This window comes from Myxine glutinosa, chromosome 4 (genome assembly GCF_964187855.1).
Source record: "Myxine glutinosa chromosome 4, kmMyxGlut1.1, whole genome shotgun sequence".
NCBI lineage: Eukaryota > Metazoa > Chordata > Myxini > Myxiniformes > Myxinidae > Myxine > Myxine glutinosa.
In genome coordinates, this window is record NC_136264.1 from 8,459,318 (window position 1) to 8,475,396 (window position 16,079).

A 16,079-nucleotide genomic window follows, 5' to 3' on the forward strand; every position below is an offset into this window, starting at 1 on the left:
CTCGAGCAGTACTACACCCAGGTTGGAAAACCACCTCCAGCAGTACTACACCCAGGTTAGAAAACCACCTCTGGCAGTACTACACCTAGGTTGGAAAACCACCTCCAGCAGTACTGCATCCAAGTTGGGAAAGCACCTCCGGCAGCACTACATCCAGGTTGGAAAAACACCTTTAGCAGCCCTACATCCAAGGTGAAAACCACCTTTAGCAGCACTACATCCAAGTTGGAAAACCACCTCTAGCAGTACTACACCCTGGTTGGGAAACCACCTCTGGCAGCACTACATCCAGGTTGGAAAACCGCCTCTCGCAGCACTACACCCAGGTTAGAAAACCACCGCTGGCAGTACTACACCCTGGTTGGGAAACCACCTCTGGCAGCACTACATCCAGGTTGGAAAAACCACCTTCAGCAGTACCACATCCAAGTTGGGAAACCACCTCTGGCAGCACTACATCCAGGTTGGAAAAAACACCTCTATCAGCACTACATCCAAGGTGAAACCACCTTTAGCAGAACGACATTCAGGTTGGAAAATCACCTCCAGCAGCACCACACTCAGGTTGGAAAACCACCTCTAGCAGCACCACATCCAGGTTGGAAAACCACCTCTAGCAGCACTACATCCAGGTTGGAAAACCAGCTCTAGCAGCACCCCACCCAGACCTCTAGCAGTACTACATCCAAGGTGGAAAACTACCTCTAGCAGCACTACACCCAGGTTGGAAAACCACCTCTAGCAGCACTACACACAGGTTGGAAAACCACCTCTCGCAGCGCGACACCCAGGTTGGAAAACCACCTCGAGCAGCACATCACCAAATTTCGAAAACCACCTCTAGCAGCACTACACCCAGGTTGGAAAACCAGCTCTAGCAGCACCCCACCCAGACCTCTAGCAGTACTACATCCAAGGTGGAAAACTACCTCTAGCAGCACTACACCCAGGTTGGAAAACCACCTCTAGCAGCACTACACCCAGGTTGGAAAACCACCTCTAGCAGCACTACATACAAGGTGAAAACCACATCTAGCAGCACTACATCCAAGGTGAAAACCACCGCTATCAGCACTACATTCAGGTTGGAAAACCGCCTCTAGCAGCACTACATACAAGGTGAAAACCACATCTAGCAGCACTACATCCAAGGTGAAAACCACCGCTATCAGCACTACATTCAGGTTGGAAAATCACCTCTAGCAGCACTACATTAAGGTTGGAAAATCACCTCTAGCAGCACTACATCCAAGGTGAAAACCACATCTAGCAGCACTACATCCAAGGTGAAAACCACCGCTATCAGCACTACATTCAGGTTGGAAAACCGCCTCTAGCAGCACTACATCCAAGGTGAAAATCACCTTTAGCAGTACTACACCCCGGTTGGAAAACCACCTCTAGCAGCACTACATCCAGGTTGGAAAACCACCTCTATCAGCACTACATCCAAGGTGAAACCACCTTTAGCAGCACTACATCCAAGTTGGAAAACCACTTCTAGCAGCTCTTCACCCAGGTTAGAAAAGCACCTCTGGCAGTACTACACCCTGGTTGGGAAACCACCACTGGCAGCACTACATCCAGGTTGCAAAAACACCTCTAGCAGCACTACATCCAAGGTGAAAACCACCTTTAGCAGCCCTACATCCAAGTTGGAAAACCACCTCCAGCAGCACTACACCCAGGTTAGAAAACCACCACTGGCAGTATTACACCCTGGTTGGGAAACCACCTCTGGCAGCACTCCACCCAGGTTAGAAAACCACCTCGAGCAGCACTACACCCAGGTTGGAAAACCACCTCCAGCAGTACTACATCCAAGTTGGGAAACCACCTCTGGCAGCACTACATCCAGGTTGGAAAACCACCTCCAGCAGTACTACATCCAAGTTGGGAAACCACCTCTGGCAGCACTACATCCAGGTTGGAAAAACACCTCTATCAGCACTACATCTAAGGTGAAAACCACCTTTAGCAGCACTACATTCAGGTTGGAAAACCACCTCCAGCAGCACTACACCCAGGTTGGAAAACCACCTCCAGCAGCACCACATCCAGGTTGGAAAACCACCTCTAGCAGCACTACATCCAGGTTGGAAAACCACCTCTAGCAGCACTACATACAAGGTGAAAACCACCTCTAGCAGTACTACATTCAGGTTGGAAAATCACCTCTAGCAGCACTACATTAAGGTTGGAAAATCACCTCTAGCAGCACTACATCCAAGGTGAAAACCACCTCTAGCAGCACTACATCCAAGGTGAAAACCACCGCTATCAGCACTACACCCAGGTTGGAAAACCACCTCCAGCAGCACTACATTCAGGTTGGAAAACCGCCTCTAGCAGCACTACATCCAAGGTGAAAATCACCTTTAGCAGTACTACACCAAGGTTGGAAAACCACCTTTAGCAGCACTACATCAAGGTTGGAAAACCACCTCTAGCAGCACTACTTCCAAGGTGAAAACCACCTCTAGCAGCACTACATCCAAGGTGAAAACCACCTCTAGCAGCACTACATCCAAGGTGAAAACCACCTCTATCAGCACTACACCCACGTTGGAAAACCACCTCCAGCAGCACTACACGCAGGTTGGAAAACCACCTCTAGCAGCACTACATCCAAGGTGAAAACCACCTCCAGCAGCACTACACCCATGTTGGAAAACCACCTCCAGCAGCACCACATCCAGGTTGGAAAACCACCTCTAGCAGCACTACATCCAGGTTGGAAAACCACCTCTAGCAGCGCTACACCCATGTTGGAAAACCACCTCGAGCAGCACTACATCCAGGTTGGAAAACCAGCTGTAGCAGCACCACACCCATACCTCTAGCAGCACTACATCCAGGTTGGAAAACCAGCTGTAGCAGCACCACACCCATACCTCTAGCAGCACTACATCCAGGTTGGAAAACCACCTCTAGCAGCACTACACCCAGGTTGGAAAATCACCTCTGGCAGCACCACACCCAGGTTGGAAAATTTAGAATTTGTTGTGGTTGTTGCAAAATATATCAACACATCTTAGAAATACACCTGGGCAAATGGGACAGCAGGCTCAACACCTCCTCAAACAGGTAGTCTGCCACACAAAACAGTGCCTCTGTTATTCAAATGACATTAAATGCACACCCAAACAGGTCAGGAAGAAATGAGAGGAGGTCAAAAAAATGATTTGATGTACAGGAAGAGTCTATTATTGATCTCTATTGCTAAGGCCTCGTCTTGGCAGAACGTATATCAAATCTGTCTCCAGAGCCAGCTTCAGACCTGGCATCCTACACCGTGCTGACTCCCTACTTGGTAATTTAAAACTTCTCACAGCCACAAAGGCAACTATCTATTTCCCAAATGGTGTGCCACTCTCCTGTATGGGCTGGGACCCCCACTTCACACCTGTGACTTTTGAATGCACGAGGACTAGGGAATCCAAAGTTCTCAACATCATTGGCATCTCCAACAAAGAAACAAAAGCACAGGACCTGCTGCTTTCTCATCACAGACTGGTGGCCTCGATGTATTATCCTGCCTCTCGTCTTTCACTTCCCTTTCCCTCCTCAGACACTCCAAGTCACATGTATTCTTCCAGCATCCTTGTCCTTGTGAAACTCCCCAAATCCAGGCTCACAGCTCACCTCCACTCTTTTATTCCTCTTTTCCCTGACCTGAGGAATCTTCCTCAGTCTGATTAATCCCACTCTTCTCTCTAGGGACATCATCCATCCCTACCCATGATCTTTTCTATCATTAATCCTTCTTACCTCCCCACCATCTACATTCAGGTCACCACTTTTGCCTTCTCTCTTCTCTGGTTTGTTCATTCAACTCTTGTTTCCACATGTTGTCCAACTGCTCTATTGTCGTTGCGTTTCCTTCGACTCTCTGTTACCTTTCTCTTCCATCAGTTGATAGGTTTAGGTCATCAGCTTGTCTGTTTGCTCAGCTGCCCTTCTATATTTGTTCAGAAGAAAATGTGAAGGGAGAAGGCTGGAGGCAATTGCAGGATGAAGGAACTGAGGGACCAAAACCAGAGACCCCTTGCCATACCTGCTCCTCACCTTTCCACCACTATGGCAGGCAGGCACCAATGATGTTGGACTTCTGCCAGGATGAACTTTGGGGTGGGGATCTTGAAGCAGGGAAACGTAGCTATAAGAAGATCTCTTGAAGCTGTAAGTAGATCTCTTGAAGCTGTAATAAGATTTCTTGAAGCTATAAGAAGATCTCTTGAAGCTATAAGAAGATCTCTTGAAGCTATAAGAAGATCTCTTGAAGCTATAAAGAGATTTCTTGAAGCTATAAGAAGATCTCCTGAAGCTATAAGATGATCTCTTGAAGCTATAAGAAGATCTCTTGAAGCTATAAGAAGATCTCTTGAAGCTATAAGAAGATCTCTTGAAGCTATAAAGAGATTTCTTGAAGCTATAAGAAGATCTCTTGAAGCTATAAGAAGATCTCTTGAAGCTATAAGAAGATCTCTTGAAGCTATAAAGAGATTTCTTGAAGCTATAAGAAGATCTCCTGAAGCTATAAGAAGATTTCTTGAAGCTATAAGATGATCTTTTGAAGCTATAAGAAGATTTCTTGAAGCTATAAGAAGATCTCCTGAAGCTATAAGAAGATTTATTGAAGCTATAAGAAGATCTCTTGAAGCTATAAGAAGATCTCTTGAAGCTATAAGAAGATCTCTTTAAGCTATAAGAAGATCTCTTGAAGCTATAAGAAGATCTCTTGAAGCTATAAGAAGATTTCTTGAAGCTATAAGATCTATTGAAGCTATAAGAAGATCTCTTGAAGCTACAAGAAGATCTCTTGAAGCTATAAGAAGATTTCTTGAAGATATAAGAAGATTTCTTGAAGCTATAAGAAGATCACTTGAAGCTATAAGAAGATCTCTTGAAGCTATAAAAAGATCTCTTGAAGATATAAGAAGATTTCTTGAAGCTATAAGAAGATCACTTGAAGCTATAAGAAGATTTCTTGAAGCTATAAAAAGATCTCTTGAAGCGATAAGAAGATTTCTTGAAGCTATAAGAAGATTTCTTGAAGCTATAAGAAGATCTCTTGAAGCTGTAAGAAGATCTCTTGAAGCTATAAGAAGATCTATTGAAGCTATAAGAAGATTTCTTGAAGCTATAAGAAGATCTATTGAAGCTATAAGAAGATCTCTTGAAGCTATAAGAAGATCTATTGAAGCTATAAGAAGATTTCTTGAAGCTATAAAAAGATCTCTTGAAGCGATAAGAAGATTTCTTGAAGCTATAAGAAGATTTCTTGAAGCTATAAGAAGATCTCTTGAAGCTATAAGAAGATCTCTTGAAGCTGTAAGAAGATCTCTTGAAGCTATAAGAAGATCTCTTGAAGCTGTAAGAAGATCTCTTGAAGCTATAAGAAGATCTATTGAAGCTGTAAGAAGATTTATTTCCCTCTATATTTTCTTTGTGATCAGCCACTGCGGTGATTTGGTCTTTCCAATGTCCTCCAGCATGGGAGTATTCATTCTGTGGCTTAGTCTGAAGTCACTGGTGCAAGGCCTACCGACAAGAATCTACTTGTGCAGCCTGGCTTGGTGATCACATTCAACCTCGATGACATGTTAGTCCTGCTGGAGAGCAAGGCACACATTCGATGTCGGTCTTCAACACTGCAGAATATGCAAAGAGAGATATTCTGCAAACAAGTACCTGCCTGCATCAGCCTGGCCTTCGAAGGGCCACACTGTACAATACCAGGTGAACGCTACATGGTATGCTTCTCGATGTGCTCCAGGTGCTTCTGATCCTCATCGTCACCGAGGTTCTCGCCTGCGTCCATAAAGAGAACGATGCAGCAACTTCAACAAAGTCCACATCAAGAACAAAAAGGCCTCAAAATAAAGGTTCCCTTTGTCTTCCTTGATTGCTGTCCTCTGCATTGTTTGTTTAAGAATTTTACTCTGCACAGAGAATGAGTATCAGAATTTAAGGGGCCAAAGATTTACATGCTCTACTGGGGCAAAGCACAATGGCAGTGTATGTGGATAATGGGCACTTCCGCTGGTGGTATAACGAGTTGTATCGGGAGGGAATGCTTGAAACTTTTCTTTGTGTGTTTTATGATAAATTGGTTTATTTTTGCAACACTGGAATTCCTTTGACTTATAAAATGCACACAACCATAGTTTGAGAGGTTGGATAGTTTAGTAGAAACCACTTGGCTCAGCATTCCTCGAGGTTCAGCAAATTGGAAGGACCTAAGGACTACAGGCAATGACATGTGAGAGACGGAAAGGTCAATTTGACTTCAGGTACCACGTGAGGCCTGGAAATGACGACATTTTAAAACAGAGAGGGAGTTGAGAAAAGGGACAGGGAGGCCGTGTGGAAGTATCCTTGCATCCGTGATGTGTCAAAGCCTCTGAACAAAAACCTTTGGAATGGATTCAAGTTCCAACCCTCAAAGTATAAGGAAAAGAAAGGAGGCAACGGAAGCTCTGTAATGCAGAGCTTATTCACAGGCATGGCAGCCTGTGGGTCTATGAATGGAAGCGAAACAAGAGAGGGTTTATTTGGAAAAACAAAACGTTTGCTCAAACAAACTCGTCCAGTCAATCTGTACAACCGATTCCACGAGGAAGGCTCAGGTCATGGTTGGGGTAATGGCTGCAGACCGAGTTATCATTAGTTAAAATTTGAGTTTGTGTTAACGTTATGCGATTTATAGTAAGTTATAGTTTGTACTTAAAAGACTTGGAACTATGACAAGAATGTTGAGGTTACAAGAGGCTATTGCTGTGGTGCACAAGTCTGTATAAGGTTTTGTAAACATGGTACATCGGTCATGACAATTCATGCATGATCTGCTCACAAGAGATTCTGAGTAAATATACAGGTACATTTGCTGCAAAATTCTCTCATTTTAAGGGCACATGTTGTGCTATTTCTGATAGCAAAACTTGACTTGAAGATGCTTCGATCAAATCACGAGCCACCGCAACCCCTAGAATCAAATCGTTATTGGGATAAATCAATCAAAAGGATCAAATCACGAGCCACCGCCATCCCTGGAATCAAATCATTATTGGGATAATCAATCAAAAGTATCAAATCACTAGCAATTGCAACCCCTGGAATCAAATCGTTATTGGGATAATCAATCAAAAGGATCAAATCATGAGCCACCGCAATCCCTGGAATCAAATCATTATTGGAATAATCGATCAAAAGTATCAAATCACTAGCAACCGCAACCCCTGGAATCAAATCATTATTGGGATAATCAATCAAAAGTATCAAATCACTAGCAACTGCAACCCCTGGAATCAAATCGTTATTGGGATAATCAATCAAAAGGATCAAATCACGAGCCACCGCAATCCCTGGAATCAAATCGTTATTGGGATAATCAATCAAAAGTATCAAATCACTAGCAACCGCAACCCCTGGAATCAAATCATTATTGGGATAATCAATCAAAAGTATCAAATCTCTAGCAACCGCAACCCCTGGAATCAAATCATTATTGGGATAATCAATCAAAAGGATCAAATCATGAGCCACCGTAATCCCTGGAATCAAATCATTATTGGGATAATCAATCAAAAGGATCACATCACGAGCCACCGCAATCCCTGGAATAAAATCATTACTGGGATAATCAATCAAAAGGATCACATCACGAGCCACTACAACCCCTGGAATCAAATCATTATTGGGATAATCAATGAAAAGGATCAAATCACTAGCAACCGCAACCCCTGGAATCAAATCATTCTTGGGATAATCGATGAAAAGGATCAAATCACGAGCCACCGCAACCCCTGGATTCAAATCATTATTGGGATAATCAATCAAAAGGTTCACATCACGAGCCACCGCAACCCCTGGAATCAAATCATTATTGGGATAATCAATGAAAAGGATCAAATCACTAGCAACCGCAACCCCTGGAATCAAATCATTCTTGGGATAATCGATGAAAAGGATCAAATCACTAGCCACCGCAACCCCTGGATTCAAATCATTATTGGGATAATCAATCAAAAGGTTCACATCACAAGCCACCGCAATCCCTGGAATCAAATCATTATTGGGATAATCGATCAAAAGTATCAAATCACGAGCAACCGCAACCCCTGGAATCAAATCGTTATTGGGATAATCAATCAAAAGTATCAAATCACTAGCAACCGCAACCCCTGGAATCAAATCATTATTGGGATAATCAATCAAAAGTATCAAATCTCTAGCAACCGCAACCCCTGGAATCAAATCATTATTGGGATAATCAATCAAAAGGATCAAATCATGAGCCACCGTAATCCCTGGAATCAAATCATTATTGGGATAATCAATCAAAAGGATCACATCACGAGCCACCGCAATCCCTGGAATAAAATCATTATTGGGATAATCAATCAAAAGTATCAAATCACCAGCCACCGCAACCCTTGGATTCAAATCATTATTGGGATAATCAATCAAAAGGATCAAATCACGAGTAACCACAACCCCTGGAATCAAATCATTATTGGGATAATCAATCAAAAGGATCAAATCACTAGCCACCGCAACTCCTGAAATCAAATCATTGGGATAATCAATGAAAAGGATCAAATCACGAGCCACTACAACCCCTGGCATCAAATCATTATTGGGATAATCAATGAAAAGGATCAAATCACGAGCCACCGCAACCCCTGGATTCAAATCATTATTGGGATAATCAATGAAAAGGATCAAATCACGAGCCACCGCAACCCCTGGATTCAAATCATTATTGGGATAATCAATGAAAAGGATCAAATCACGAGCCACCGCAACCCCTGGATTCAAATCATTATTGGGATAATCAATGAAAAGGATCAAATCACGAGCCACCGCAACCCCTGGATTCAAATCATTATTGGGATAATCAATGAAAAGGATCAAATCACGAGCCACCGCAACCCCTGGAATCAAATCATTATTGGGATTAATCAATCAAAAGGATCAAATCACAAGCCACTACAACCCCTGGCATCAAATCATTATTGGGATTAATCAATCAAAAGGATCAAATCACAAGCCACCATAACCCCTGGAATCAAATAATTATAATATCCATCACATTGTTCAATAATGACTCCTATATGGGTGAATTCCATTCAATATTGACCGCACGACAGCATTCAGATTACTCAGGCCCATCTTACAATTTGTCCATCATATAGGAACAAATCCAATGAATGTGGAAGGAGTTTGCTCAATTTCCCTTCATCGCGTGCCAGGAAGCTGCACACCGGAATTATAATCCATGTTCTGATGCAGTAAACGCAAAAATAATATCATCATCATCATCATCATCATCATCATCATCATCATCATCATCATCCATTTCTTCCAATTTTGTTGCAGGTCCTTGAGCAAACCAACTGTGCAATGTGTCTGGAAGCAAATAAACTGCAACTAAGCACATTTGTCAAATGTCCACAGGTCTATTAAAGTGCATCAGATATCGGGCATCGGACATCGGCCCCATGTCACACACAGAATACTTACGGCAGATAGTAAAGACATTTCAATTAATTAATTCATTGTTGAGTTTTTTTTTTTTAATGTATAAATAAATAAATAAAGGATGAAAACGATAATTGTAATAATAATAATAATATAACGTTTACAAAGCAAAGCATTGGCATTGCCAGAGGCAGAAGGTGGATTTTTCTGCACCAACCCCATATGTGGGCACCACCAGTGCCAACTATTTCCTGAGTGCGCTTCCTCTTGCATATTTTCCTTCACTGCCCAGCTTCAGTGTCTCTAACCCAAATCCACGATCACTTTGCATCGTGTGGACTTTAATTTCCTGACTGTGCAATCTCAACCGACATGAAATTTACATGAGCAACATATTTTTCCCCCCATCAGGGGGTGAGCTACAGTGACCTGCAAAAATATTCACCCCGTCCCACTCCCGCCCCCAAAGGTTTCACATTTTTATGCCACCTGAGCCTATTACTCCCGCCAGGGAGTAATGCATTCACTTGTGTGTGTGTGTGTGTGTGTGTGTGTGTGTGTGTGTGTGTGTGTGTGTGTGTGTGTGTGTGTGTGTGTGTGTGTGTGTGTTCGTGAACAAGATATCTGGAAAAGTTCTGAACGGATTTGGATGAAAGTTGGTGGGATGATTGCCCCTTGGGATAAGGAAGAATTGATTCGTTTTTGGTGAAGCTCAGGATATTATTCCCGATCCAGAAATTTTTTGAAGGATTTTTTTACCATTGGAAGATGGGGCTCATTTTTTTTTTTACATTATCTTCTATATATTCTATATTTAACATTGTGATATGAAAATAGTTTTCATATTTGTTGTAAATGTAGTTTAAACTCGTGGTTATGCGTTAGAGCGGTGTATTTTTTTTTAGCAGCGTCGTCTTCAATGTTCTTTTTTTTTTTCTAATAAAGACATATTCTGTCATTTTAAAACCACCAAAGTGTGTATTAGGTTTCCCCGTTTCATAAAATATATCGTTTGATACGTATAATGCTTTAAAACTTTTTTTTTTAAACCTCAGAAGAGATATCAACATTTAGCTCAGCGAATGTCATTCGCGGTGTCAGTATTTGACGAACTTATAAAGACTTAGTTCCAGATTTGTCAATGGCTGAGGTATATTAACAAACGAATGAAACAGATTTGGCAAAATTCCAACTTAAAAAAAAAAGATCGCATATTCCCCCAGGGTTGTGAAAGGCTGAAGAAGAAGAAACCTCGCATGGGCTTCCCAGACCAAATAAATAATTCTGGTTCTGGCTCTGCGATTTTCAGGTTTATTACTCCGCCAGGGTGTAACGCATTCGATCGTGTCCGTCCGTGTGTGTGTGTGTGTGTGTGTTCGTATGTTCATGTGTTCGTGTGTTTGTGAACAAGATATCTGGAAAAGTTCTGAACAGATTTGGATGAAAGTAGGTGGGATGATTGCCTTTGGGATAAGGAAGAATACATTCGTTTTTGGTGAAGCTCAGGATATTATTCCGGATCCAGGAAAAAAATTTGGAAATTTTTTTGGAAAGATTTTTTCTGTTTTCCTGCATTAAAGCTTTTATTCTTATTCTTAAATGATGTTTTTCTCCTCTAATTCCGAGATATATCAAAATAAATTCTCTGACAGTTAGGGCTTACTTTCTTTTTCATTTATTGTTTTGGGGAGAGGGGATGTTAAACAAAACGTATTATTCCAACTTGACCCACGGCGGGAGTATGCGCTCTACTGAGTGGCGTTCTCGTTTCACGATGCTTTCAAATCAAACTTATTGTATGAAGTCCTCACAAACTACTCCAAAGTGATAAAACTAAAAAATGCAAATAAAATGTGAATAAGTTTGATTAACACAGAAAATCAGATGATTCTCAGTTACATACGTATTCAAACCCTAATTAACCCTAAATCACTTCAGGAGTAAATTATTTATTTGAAAAGGTTATAAAATGAGTGTAATAAGTTTCACCTGTATGTAATCAGTGGTTGTCAAAGTGGTTGGATGTCAATGAAAGCTAGTCTGTTTGGAGCCGTTGGTGAGGTATGTGGATGGACAAAAGGACCACCGAGGCACTCGGAAACATGGTGGTGGGATGATGAAGTTGGAAAGAGGATTGACGAGAAGAGGAAGATGTTCAAGGAGTGGCAGAAGGCGAAGGGTACGGGAGCAGAAACAGCAGAGCATGAAAGTTATAAGGCAGCCAGGAAGGCTGCAAAGAAAGAGGTAGCAAAGGTGCAGGAGGCATGTAGGAAAATGTTCGGAGAACGCTTGGATTCGGAAGAGGGTCAGAAAGCAGTATTCAGGATTGCAAAGCAGATAGCGAAAGAGATGTGTGATGTGATGGGGGTGAGTTGCTTGAAGGATGAAGTGGGACAAATCGTTGTCGACCCAGATGGAATTAAAGGAAGATGGAAAAGATATATGGAAATGCTGTTGAATGCAGAGAATGAATGGGATGGCAACATAGAGAGTAACCCAGTTTTAGGACCGGCAGAGAAGATAACCGAGAAGGAAGTTGAGGAAGCGATAAAAGCAATGAAGGGTAGAAAAGCGGGAGGGCCGACAGGAGTTGTGGGAGATATGTTGAAGGCAGCAGGAAGTTGGGGTGTGAAGAGAATGACAGAGATCTGTAATCTGGTGGTGAAAGAAGGCCGCATTCCAGTGGATTGGGATCTGAGTACCCTCGTCCCTCTATACAAGGGGAAAGGTGACCCTCTGGAGTGTGGCTCGTACCGAGCGATAAAGTTATTGGAGCATGGAATGAAGGTATTGCAAAGGGTGTTGGAGAGGAGGATAAGGAAGAAAGTGAAGATCGACGAAATGCAGTTTGGATTCATGCCAGGAAGAGGAACAACAGACGCGCTTTTCATTGTGAGGCAGTTGCAGGAGAAGTACATGGAGAAGAGGAAGAAGTTGTTTCTTGGGTTTGTTGATCTGGAGAAAGCATTCGATCGGGTTCCACGCAAAGTATTGACATGGGCATTGAGGAAGTTAGGAATGGAGGAATGGTTGATCAGAGTAGTGATGGCAATGTACAAAAGAGCGCGCACAGCTGTAAGGACGAAGGATGGGAACAGTGGTGAGTTTGAGGTGAAGGTGGGAGTGCATCAGGGGTCGGTACTAAGTCCACTACTATTTGTAGCTGTGATGGAGGTGCTGGCTCAGAATGTAAAGGAGGGTTTACCGTGGGAGTTGTTGTATGCAGATGATCTGGTGTTGAATGCGGAAAGTATGGATGGACTGAAGGAAAAGATGAACACGTGGAAGGAATGTATGGAGACAAAAGGTCTGAAGGTGAATATCGGAAAGACGAAGGTGATGGCAAGTGGTAAAGCATGTGGTGAGGTGGAAAGAACTGGGAAGTGGCCCTGTGCTGTGTGTAGGAAGCGTGTCGGAGTGAACTCCATTCAGTGTACAATGTGCGCTGAGTGGGTTCATCAAAAATGTAGTGGTCTGAGAGGGTCATTAACCAGTGTGGCAGCTACATTCAAATGTAAGGTGTGCACAGAGGGAGCTGCGGATGGAGGAAATGTTGAGTTGGATCTTGGAGACAGCGTGAAGCTGGAAGGTGTGAAAACATTTTGCTACCTCGGAGACATGCTGAATGGAGAAGGTGGATCAGACTCGGCAACGGTTGCTCGAGTGAGATGTGCATGGAAGAAGTTTCGGGAATTGAGTGGCGTGCTGATGATGAGGGAGTGTCGTTGAAGCTGAAGGGAAAGGTGTATGCGGCATGTGTGAGAAGTGTCATGATTTATGGGAGCGAGACATGGGTAATGAACGTAGAGCAGCAACGAAGGTTGGAAAGGGTGGAAATGCGAATGGTTCGACGGATGTGCAGAGTATCGTTGAGAGAGAGGAAGACAAATGATGAATTGCGAAAGATGATGGGAATAGAGCCTGTGATTGATGCTGTGAAGAGGAACAGGTTGAGATGGTTTGGTCATGTGTTGAGGAAGGATGGAAATGAATGTAGAAGGAAGTAGAAGACGGGGAAGACCGAGAAAGACTTGGCTAAAGATGGTGGAAGAAGAAATGCGGGCAAGGGGGTTAACAAGGAGAGATGCAGAAAATAGGGCAAAATGGAGAAGATTGTCATGGGGACCGCAAGGCTAACCCCCGCTCTAGCAGGGAAAATGGCCTTTAAAATGCATGGGGTAATCAGTGGATTAAATTTAAAATGATACTCCCCCACTTATCTAAGGAGTTTTAAGATAAAACTCAATTGGTCAATTAACAAGGCAAATATGAAGACCAAAGAGCTTTCCAAAGAAGTCAGACATAAAGTGGTGGAGAAACACCGTTTAGGAGAGGATTATAAGAAGATTTCAAAGTCACTCCTCGTTATTAGTAAGGGCATTTTATGAGATATTTCACAAATCTGTTAACTAAATTGTTACCAAAAAATTTCTTCACCAATATGTTTGTAAAGGTGTGTAATAACATGTGTTAAAATGTTGAAGTTCAACTCCCGTGGGAAACCCAGAAAAAAAGCTGTTGAATTCGGGTACCGAAAAATTATTTTCGAGAATTTTTATTTTTTTTAATCGGCCCTTAAGTAACTTATGAGGGGTCAAATAAGGGTTTTTCATGATTCTGAGTTGATTGTTAACATTTATATTTTCACTTTTACATTTACACACAAAGTAGCTTTTATTTCACATACATATATAATACTCAAGAGTTATTTCTCATTCACAATGTCAGAAGTTTCAACAGTCATTGTCTATGTCTTCTTCAGACTCAACAACATCATGACTGCAGTTTCTGCATGTAATGCCATTACAGACTCCACAGGCCGAGATGCACGTGACCCCATTCTTCTTGCAGCTGCATCGCCGGTTGCTGCAATCTCCATGACAATTACAGCTCGTGAACTGCAATAGCTCCTCAGGAGCCGTGGGGTCCAGTGTTGGAACTGGCTCATACCCATGCACACCTATTGTCCATCCATAGTCACTGGGGTTCAGAGACATGCTCTGTAGAAGGATCCAGTCCCAGGTCTGCAGGTAGGCACGGAGTGAATGTTGTGCAGCTGCACCCTCTGTTGGAGGTAGAGTCTCTGGTTTGATCACTCCTGCCGCTGCCCAGAGTGTGTCACCTGGAGTGAGGAGTGGCTGATCATGAGCCAGGGAGGAGGAAAGCTCAGCGAGGTGGAGAAACATGATCGCGTTCGTTCCTATCTGTTTCCTGTTCGTAAATGGAATAATCTTTACTTCAGTTCCTCTCAGGATCTTAGCTTTGTCGAGTGCCTTCAACTTCACCCGGGGGAAAGCTGCTGTTGTCTGTGGATCTGGCAAAGGTGGTGCCGGAGAGGTGACTTCGATCCAACCCATTGAGTGAAAGGGAGTGTTTCCGTGAATAGAGACAATGTTTAAATCTATATTGTCTCCAACAAACTGAGTGACTGCATTGTTTGTTTCCCCAACCTCCATAAAGACCACCTGATCATTACTTGACAATTCACTTTCACTGGCTGGCACTTTGGCTGTCATCACTGATTGATCCTCAAGCGCAGCATCAACCGCAACCTCATCATTGATCTGTTCATCGGTTTCCTCCACAATGGTGTCAAGAGTGCCAGAAGTATATGGAACGTCATCTCCACTCCTACTATTAAGGAAGCAGTATTTGTAGTTTTGTGTCTCCGTGTAAGACTCAGTGTATCCCAGCCGGTGGAACTTGTTGAGCATCCATTTTGACCCAAATCTATCATCAAGTTGTATGGCAAGCCCCATTTGGTGTGGCAATACTCCAGACCGAGGTCGACAGGCCTTAATAAAATTCTGCCCCCAAACGGCAACTCTTTCGTCTGTCTTGACAATCGGTCTCAAGAACATCTGAAGGCTTGCAGGAACAAGTGTCAGCTGACTATCGATGTCAGTCATACTGTGTGTGGTGGGGTATGACTTTGGACCTAAATCAATCAAGGCAATATCATTGGATATGAACTTGAGTGCCGTCTTTATGATCTGAGTCTTCTCATCTCCATGGTCAAGATTAGCATGATGCTCCCGCAGAATATTGTCGGTGCCATCTTTGAGACAGAGTACATCTGCCCTTCTTTCCTGTGTTGTGAAATACAAGGTGTCTTCGTATTTCTCTAGAAGTTTTATCTTTAGCCAATGCTTTGAATAAGAAAGGCTCTTCTCTGGTGACTGATCAAACTCCTGCAGCTTTTCATGGACTTGGTCCATGTTCATTACCCCATGCTCTAATTCTGAGTCTAACCATTCGCAGAATTCAATAAAAACTGCCTCTCGCTCCTCATCAATACTCCTCTGTCCTCTCTTCCTTTTTCCTTCCTCATCAGTCTTGGACAAACTGTCACCTCTCGCAAACATAAGTTTGCATCGCAAATGGTACAGTGTTTCTTCTGCTACCAAGTCGTTGATCCCTTCCAGGCGTCCAGTGACTTCAGTGCCCCAGTCATCCCCGCGACTCCGTGCTGTCTTCAGCAAGCTTGCCTTCAGTGTATCTGCAGTCAAATTATGTGGCACTCTGTATTTCTTTCTAGCTTGTGCTGGATTATTTTTGTAGAGCTGGGCTGGTTGGTTGCAAAGAATGCATAC